Raw genomic sequence first — 10,147 nt, forward strand, 5'->3', positions numbered from 1 at the left:
TATGGGTGTAAAAGCAATCAGTGTAAAAAAAAAAAAAAAAATCTTTATCACCCCTCACAAGTAGTACAGTGTCACCATGGTGACACTGTACTGCTAGGGTGACAGTATGTAAAAAAAAAAAATAAAAATAAAAAATAATAATATAAAAAAATAAAATAAAAATGTAAAAAAAAATGTTTAAAAATTATAATTTTTGCTTGTAAACTAATTTGGATTTTTTTTTTTACTAAAAAGATAACGGAATAAATTTTGGCTAAGATTTATGATGAAATATTATTTATTTGCAAAATTTTATTAAAAAAACACTTTTTTAAAAATTTTTTGGACATTTCATTTACATAGCAAAAAAAATACAAATCCCAGTGGTGAATAAATACCACCAAAATAAAGCTTTATCTATCTAAAAAAAATGGTAAAAAATTCATTTGGGTACAGTGTTGCATGACCGCGCAATTGTCATTCAAAGTGTGATAGCGCTAAAAGCTGAAAATTGCCCTGGTCAGGAAGGGGGTAAAAGTGTCCGGTCTGGAAGTGGTTAAAATATTGTTTTTTTCTCAAAATTGTCGATCTTTTAGCACAAAAAATAAAAAACGCAGAGGCGATCAAATATCAAAAGAAAGCTCTATTTGTGGGAAAAAAGGACATATATTTTATTTGGGTGCAGCCTTGCATGACTACACAATTGTCAGTTAAAGTAATGCAGCGCCATGTCGCAAAAAATGACTTGGTAAGGAAGGGGGGTAAATCCTCTGGAGGGCAAGTGGTTAAACCCCAAACCGAAAATATAATATATTGCATCATTCCAATCATTAGATGTGGTGGCTGTATTAGTTTTTTTATTTGGCTTTTTCTTTAAGTTTTCACCTGATGATCTGACCAGTAACACAACTCATGTGTTAGTGAGACACCACTCTGGATGAATGAGCACAGAAGGCACAATAGGCAGCAGCACTATCAGTCTGGGGGGATTTACCTCATTGGGTGCCCACACTCCAAGCTGCTTGCTCTGGGGGCACTTGGCAGGAAAGAGGGGCTAGGAGTGCTGAGGGGGCCTGAGAAAAGAAGGATTGTGGCTGCTCTGTGCAAGCCCACTGCACATTGCATGTAAATATGATTTTTTTTATTATTGCCTTTACTATCACTTTAAAGTGATATTAAAGTCTTGTTTAAAAAGAAAAAAACAAAACAAACATGCTATACTTACCTCGTTTAGCATAGAGCAGCCCTGATCCTCTTCCTCTTGGCCCCCCCCCCACCAGCACTCCTGGCCCCTCCCTCCTGTCGGGTGCCCCCAGAGCAAGCAGCTTGCTGTGGGGGCACCCGAGGAGCAGGAGTGCTTCCAAGCAGCGGCTCTGTGTGTCCATTCACACACAGAGCCATGGCTCTGCCCTGCCCCGCCCCTCTCTCTCCTGATTGGCTCACTGGCTATGATTGATAGCAGTGGGAGCCAATGGCTCCAGCTGCTGCCTCAGCCAATCAGGAGTGAAAGTCCCCAGAAAACCGAGGCTCTCAGGGACATTGCTGTATCAGAATGGGGCTTAGGTAAGTGTTAGGGGTGCTGGGGGGCTGCTACACACAGATTTTTTACCTTCATGCATTTACAACCACTTTAATCATGTGCCTACTGGGCACTTTACCCCCTTCCTCCCCAGGCCAATTTTAGCTTTCAGTGCTGTCACACTTTGAATGACAGTTGCTTGGTCATGCAACCCTGTACCCACATGAAATTTGTATCATTTTTTTCACACTAATAGAGCTTTCTTTTGGTGGTATTTAATCATCACTGTTTTTTTTTTTGCACTATAAAGAAAAAAAGGGTTTTTTTTGCTTCTATTGTAAAATTTTGAAATTTTTCTCCTTCACTGATGTGTGATGTGTGTTTATGAGGCTGCATTGATAGGCAGCACTGATGGGCACTGATAGGCAGCACTGATGGGCACTGTTGAGGCGGTGCTTATAGGCTGCACTGATGAGGTGGCACTGAAGAGGCAGCACTAGTGGGCATTGATGAGGAGGCACTGATGATGCACTGATATGAAGCACTGATGGGCATTAAAAGGAAAACTGAAGGCCTTGACTGGCAGCACTGACTAGCAGCACTGACTGGCGGCACAGACTGGTGGCACTGATAGGCAGCTCTCACTGGAGGCAATGATGGGCACAGATTGGCAACACTGCTGGGCAGCACTGTTGGACAATGCTGGGCAGCACTGTTTGACACTGATGGGCAGCACTGCTTGGCACTGATGGGCACCTTCGTGGCTGCACTGATACTCAGGACACTGATAATCACTACCCTGATTATCAGTGCAGATGTCTCCTTTGACAGTTGCCAGCTATTGGCAGTGCTTTCCTCACACTGTGACAGCATGAGTACTGCCGATAACCGGCAAGTGTATTTACATGGTGATCAGCTGTGATTGGACACAGCTGATCACGTGGCAAAATACCGCTGTGATTGGCCTTTTACCATGTCATGTGATCCTTGTGTCCAAAGGACACAGGGATCACAGACAGCGTTGGGTGCGCAGCACTGGCGTCACATGGGGGGGGGGCGCATTGTGGGAGGATGTCATATGACACCCTCTCAGAACTGGACGACTGTGCTATAGCCGGCATTCGGCTATAGCACGGTAAGGAAGTGAATGAAGATGCCTATAACTGAGTTCCGTGCATAGGCAAACAGCAGATCAGTGTTTATTCCTTGGTTACAACTGTTTTCATGGTACAAATTACTGTGTTTCTGGGATTTTAGGTTGCCATGGATGCCAAGAATTGCCAGTGCCTGTGAGGTTTGCTCATGATTGCTCATGTAGTAGTGAGCAAGTATTGTTACCCCTAAAGCAAACATAACTGATAGGATAAACAGGTAAGAAATAGAAAGGACAAACGACAATGGAGGAGAGTTACTAAAACTGTAGAGTGCAAAACTGAAGTAAGCTGATTGGCTACCATGCACAGCTGCACCAGATTCTGAGTGTTCTGGTTTTACTAAATCTCCCCCAATAGGTCATGATACCACAAAGGGAGCCATCAAGACTTTTTCCTGAAAGGTGACAACACTTCAGGGACTGCAGTCATTTACTGCAATTTAATCACAGCAATGCTTCTCTATACAAATGGTGAGCACTGTGCCTTTTGATATGCTGAAAATTAAAAATATTATTTTCTTTGGGCAACTGCTACCCTGACCCATGAATTAAGTTCTTAAGGGATAAAAGATAATGAAAAAACATCTAGTATATGGCAAAAAAATGAGCATTGCATTTTTTTAAAAAACTGTTGAGGTAACAGCAAAACTTACTGAGGCTGGCTACTAAAACAAGTAGAGCTTTGACATAATCCTAAAACCCAGAATTTGTGTTGTTATAGACAGTTATCATTAAAGAATGGTTTTCAGCAGGGGCAGACTGACAACTCATGGGGTCCCCTGGCAATAGGGGATCATGGGGCCCCTGTGTCCTTGCCCAAACTCAAAAAAGCCTATGAAAAAGGTACCAGGAGCATCTCATGGGGCCCCCTACTGACCCCGGGTCCTCGGGCAGTGCCCGGGTTTCCAAATGGTCAGTCCGCCCCTGGTTTTTAGTTTGTCAAACTGAAAAAAGTTGATCTGTTAGAGGGGTAGATTTGCTCAAGGTAAATAGACTGCACACTTTGCAAGTGCAGTTGCTCCATAGCTTAGTAAATGAGGTAAAGTTTCATTTCACAAACAATACCCAATCACATGCAAGGGAAAAAAAACAATTTACTTGCACATGATTGGATAATGGAGGTCAGCAGAGCTTCCCCTCATTTACTAAGCTCTTGAGCAATGCATTTGCCTTTAGTAACCAACTCCCTTTATTTTATAAAGACAAACTAAAGTCACTTAAGATATCTTGAAATATGGTTCAAATCCGTAGAAATGGCAGATGCCAGCTTTCTCTAGTGACTACTTTGACCAGGTAACTGAAATTAAACTGTCCTGAGTCTTTGTTTTTTTACCTTTAGACGTTTGTAAAATTCCCATTTTTTTACTTGCATACAAAGATTCTCTTTCAATGTTTTTTATTGAGTTTTAAATAATAATACTGAACGCCTAAGCAGGGGTTAAGGAATGGATACTGGGATACATAGATCACAGGTTGCATTAAGTAAAAAGAGGTTTGCCTGTCATAGAACAAAAAAAATGTACTACTGTTTAACTGTGTCGGCAACCAGGGGAGTATTTACCACAAGGCACACAAGGCATTTGCCTAGGGCGGCATTTTTTAGAGAGGCAGCACTGCCCCCTGGAGGAAGGGACATATGCGGCATGGGGACCAGGTGGGACCCAAGAGAGGCTGCGGGATGCTTGATGGTGTATGCAGAGCCCATCTGTCACTCCCAGGGATGTACAGAGCTGTAACGGCAAGTGTCTTTCTCTCTTTCGCAGGGGGGGTTGGGGGGATGTTAGTGGAAGGCTTTCTCGGTGGGGTGGGGATGGAGCAGGGGTGTTGTTGGTCACTGTCAGACTGTTGGGGGGGTCGGTCTGGTGTTGTGGCGTCAGGCTCTTTCTCTGGGGGGGAGGCATCCAATTTTTATGTTGCCTAGGGCAACCCAAACCCTAAATACACCACTGCAGGCAACCACCCTAGGGGTCGAAAAGAGAATAATGGAGTCAACTTGGATTGTGTTGCCCTAAGCATCCATGTACCAATAACAGCGTAACTAGAACCAGTCAAAAAGGAAGAGAGAGAGAGAGGAAAAGGAGAGAGGGTGGACGAAAAGGAGGGGGGGTAGGGAGTGTGGGTGCATCCCCAACAGAATCTGATCAAAAAAGCCCAAAAAAGAAAAGAGAGTCATAAGGCTACAAAACTAGGGGGGGGGGTGTAAAGATGGCAATGCATAACTAATCCATGGGTCCCAAATTTTGTGGAATTTAGGTTGTGTGTCACTGCATGGAAAGTTTCATCCAAATAGCATTTCTTATGACCAATTTAAATGTACCTATGCTTTCAGATTGCAAGACATAATTGGAGTAGGTACATCTTTTCATGTAGCACATGAGAACATATACAGTAAGAATTCAGTTACACCTGTAGTTTTCATTCTTTGTTCCGGCATGAATATATTTTGTAATTGTGATCCATGGAGCATATTATTACTGCAATCTAGAATTTTGGATCCCCTATTCTTTCATGCACTTGCAATCACCATTGCTAAATAAAGGCTAACTCATTTGTTAGACAATACTTATATATATTTTTTTCTACAAAAAAAATATTTTTTTTTCTTGTCAGCGCTCTAATTTTTACCAGTTCAGCAGGAAATTGTAGACTACCGGAGACTCCCGTAAGACACAGCTGAAAACAGATGCTAATTACTAAATCAATGCATTAACATGATCCAGAGAGACCAGGCTCGGGTCACTTTCACAGCTCCAAATACAAAATAATGAATTCAGAGATTTACAAGTTACCAGGGCTAGAAATGAGCACAATAGCTTCTGAGACTAACTTGAATATTTATCTTGTTGCAATTTTAAACCCTAATTAAATGTAAAATCTAGATGAGTGTGTTAATTTTCAGCATGTTATTATTGTCTCAAATGATGGTGTTTTATCTAATTTATTAAAGCTTATATATAAACAGCTGTAAGGCAGATGATTGCCTCATTTGTTTTGGAGCTCGTTGTCTCTTCATCGGCAGCTAACTAAATGGAACAACTGAAATATCTTCTCTTTCAGTACAGAACTGTTTTGGGATGATATACAGGGATGTGTGTTATTTTTTTTTGTTTTGGATACAGTGAGGAAGAGTTAATGTACCTGTCAAGTTTTTACTTCTGTCCCTGTGAAAACTTTTCTTCACTTCCTGTTCCTGTGACACCTGTATTCTAAACCTTGAATACAGGGTGGTCTAAAAGTGTTTTGTATGAAAGAATGGATGGTGGCTGATCCATCTCAGTCACAGTCTTCCTTGGGTAAGCATACTGTAACTCCAATTTAATTATATATAGAATCGCCCATCATGACATTAGTCACAAACACATGGGAAAGAGCAAGGAGAGCCACAATAGTGTAGTATGTTCAAACACCATTTATTAAACTAAGAAGTCAAAACAAACAGCATAGCTCAATCTAGCCGCTGAGCAGTCCATCGGGCGTAATGATGTCATCACGGCAACTCCGGCCTACACAATTAATTTGAAAGGATGTGTTCAATAGGGCACATGGAGATATGCTGTTTGTTCTGACTTCTATGTGAATACATGTGAGTATATCAATGTGTTTATTGGCACAAATCACACATTTCTTGTTGGATTTTTTTACTTTATTAAGATATGCAAATTTAGACTTTTTAAGCTGATATTGACTAATTTTTTTTTTTTTTAAAGCGACAGCACTGCACATACTGTTTTTCATATTTTGTGTGTTAATACTTGTGAGGGCAGCTGTGTTTGATGGTTTATTTATGAGAACTTTTCAGCGCATGGTATTACTTAAAATCACATCCTCCTTTCCTTGATGCTGTTAACCCAACACACCAGTCATACAGACAAATATCCCAGTGGTAAAGAGGCAGCAAACATGAGGTCCCCTGCTATGCTGACACATGCCCTTAAACCCCTCAGAACTGGGAATTTCCCAAAAAATGGGATATATCACCCAAAGCTCCACTGAAGTTGCCAATGCAGATGGTTAATGAAGAGTGGACAACTCTAGGTAAAAAAAAACATATCCGTTCTTAGAGGATGAATTATGTAACTGTCACTCATATGGTATTAGACCCCCCCCCCCCATCTTTCACCATACTGGCACCCATCCTGAGCAACAGAGGTATAAATAACCCACTGTTTATCAGTATAAAACATTCACACTCTGACATGCGTACCCTTTTTGGTGGTGCCTCTCAGAGTACCACCATTTAATTTTAAAAGCAGGAGCATTTCTAGCATTGTAAAAAACAAGGGTGATCATTGACAAAGTGCCCCATTTTTGTGGTGGTCACTAGGAACTAGGAGCTAAACAATTCATAGATGTCAGTGTGAGGAAAACACATTCTTACGCAAAATCATCTTCATGAGGAAAAACTACACTGTGTTCATGCAGCTGACTCCATTCTGCTGAGTGGCGTTGGTGCCAGAACTCTACAGGTATCATAATGAAGGAGGTCATGCCACCCAGCAAAGCCTGAAAGCAAGCTAGATGTCACCAGACCCAGAGAACCAGACAAGAGATTTAAGGCACCTGTCCCAGATTAAAGGCCTATAAGGGAAATGTGGGCCACTGTCATCACGGCAAGGGGGCTGGCTATTCGTGCATTTTATAATGGTAGCAATGTCCCAGTTGGTGTGCTTTTGTATCATGAAAAATACCTTTAACTTGTGATACAACAGCAAAGCATGCAATAGAACTATGGCCATAGCAATTTCTATCTATGCTACATTAGGTTTTACCAGATGATGCTCTTATCTAGTTCTACTGTATACTTATACCTAATACTGACAAATAATTAGTGATTAGACATTTTATAGTTTATTCTATGTATTTACTTTTCCCCACTTCTAGGGATCTATTAAGCTCCAGGGATGAATTCAACCACAATAGAGATTATGAACAGAGTAAAATTTACATGAACATAGTGCCAAACCCCACTTAAGTTATAGGATCCAAATCTGATTATTTTCTTCTGTACTTTTTCAAGGTCAATTTGTATGGATAGCTGGGCACTGCCATGTAGTAAATGTGTCAAAGGAAAAAAAAAATTAGAATGACTGTTTTGCGGGGATAGGGTCTTGCCACGTGGCTTAAAAGGTGACATTAAAATACACACATATTTTAATTAGCATGCTCCTGAGGTGCTTTGGTCATCGACCAGATATGGCCATGACCGTATTTGGTCAATGATTCATCCCAGCCAACTTGTCTACATACAGAAGCTGACAGGGATCAGTCATTTGTAATGGGAGTAGTGACAGGGTTGCATCATCAGTCAGCAGTCATCTTGATTGATGTTTATCTACATTGCTGAACAATGTGAATGTGGTTGGATTTACTTTGTGGGACATTGGCAATATTTTAATGATTTTTTAAATGTTTAAATAAAACCCTTTTTTCATAGAGTGGTTGTTTTTATTTATATTTTCAATTTTCTTTGTGAATGAGAAACAATGGATACTATATACTCTATGCTCATTCACATGGTGGGTGCAGATATCTTTGGGCCCCTCTAATTCTAATGAGGCATCAACATTAAAAGTCCTACTCACAGACCCCCTCTCAACATAGTTAGATAACCCCCCTTGCAAGGTGCTCTTCCAATGTTGGCTTCATGTGGCCTTGTACTCCCTCCAATCCTCCTGATCAGGCAGGCTGCATTCCTGGATAAGGGTCCTTTATACATTCTTAGGGGGTCCCCGTGCTGTTTTTTTTTCTTCTAAAGGGTCAGCACACCATTTAAAAATTTAAAAAAACAGCATGGGGTCTCCCTAAAAATTAACAAAAGACATCTATTCAAGAATGCAGTCTAGCAGGTCAGCAAAGTGGAGGAAGTGACTGTACACCCCCCCCCCCCACCTCCTGAACCATACTAGGTTATATGCCTTTAAAACTGGGGGTTATCTTTCAAAGATGGTGAAAAAACTCTCCCCCTTGCAAGGCACCTTGTCCTATGTTGAGTAGACAAGAACCTCCTTCCCATGCCCTGCTCCCAAAAAGGATGCATATTTCTGCAGGAGGGCTTTTTAGAACAAGGAAGCCCCCAGATATCTGCCCCCCAGTGTGAATACGTACAGGATACCTAGTATCCCATGTTACTCACGCACCAAAAAATATAAAATTAAATAACTACAACCACGCCATGCAAAAGTAATTTATTGAAAAGTATAAATAAATAAAACATGAACAATGTCCCACAATGTAAACCCAATAGCAATTACATTGTCCAGAGATGTAGAGCTACGACAATCATGAGGAGTGCAGCCCAATGATGTTGACCCGCCACCATGACAACCCACCAACCAGTGGTGCTGCCATGCTGCTACTCCGATTCCAAATAATGGATCCCAGATGGCTTCTATATTTAAACAAGCTGGACATTAACATATTAGGTAAGTGGCATCACCCAGAACCCCTAGCCCTTTTTTTTACAAACAGAAGCCTGCAGGGATCTTTCATTTAAAAGAGAAGGTTTAAGACATCCCCAAAGCTTGTTATTTAAAGGATTAAACTCCCCACTGAATGGTATTTTCAAACTTTTTTACATTGTCCCTTATTGTAGTCCACAACTGCCTATGCCCTCTTTTAATAAAATCATTAGCCTTGAAAAAGGCCAGAAGAAATAACAAGATTCAACTCCTATAGGCTTTAAAGATGTCCTCTGTTTAGTATTTGCAAACTTTCCTATGAGTTCAATAAACATTCCCCATGTCATTGATCAATATTAAGCACCTGCTTTCCTGCTCACAACCACACTGACCATCATCACAAAATAATATTTGGTAAATGTGCTTCTTACACCAATGGTTGGAAAAATGAAAACTCCCATCAAAACACATGAAACTTGATAACTACTATTAGCTGTGTGATGTATTGCAAAATAGGGCTTAGATCTCATGCAAGCTATACAGTATAAATGGACTTATGTTTATGTTGTGTTCTGTATGAATAACCCTCAGCTGTTTTCTGTTTAGATTCCACACACTACAAAGCTGTACTGAGAATCAGTAATTCTTTACTGTGGAAGCCAGCCCAAGACAAATGATCCTGAAATGCACAGATAACACATTGGCCATTTGGAAGTATTGCTATAGGGATACAGCAGCCGCTGGCCATAAAATGTAGATTAAGGGAAATGTTCTGCTTGGCCTGCAGTACTGCTTTGTTCTAGTCCATCTGCAGAATGTTCTAATTTTAAAGGAGCCTCTCTTCATTCTTATAGAATGGTGGATAGAAATCATCAATGTACCAAATACATTTTATTTGGCTATACAGGTACTTTAGATGTTATAGTGTACCCTTTCTTTGTTCAGGATGACCCTATCAGCTTCAAATGATCACCAGTCTTTTGCCCCCCAACCAGTTATTTCGACTGTCAGGAACACAGACAAAAAGTCTTGTGTATGCTCATGAAATGGGTCATGAAGCATCTAATAAAGTGGCCATGCACAATAGAATCAAAAGTG

Source organism: Staurois parvus, unplaced genomic scaffold (assembly GCF_062004578.1).
Source record: "Staurois parvus isolate SC_StPar_1 unplaced genomic scaffold, SC_StPar_1.0 ptg000402l, whole genome shotgun sequence".
NCBI lineage: Eukaryota > Metazoa > Chordata > Amphibia > Anura > Ranidae > Staurois > Staurois parvus.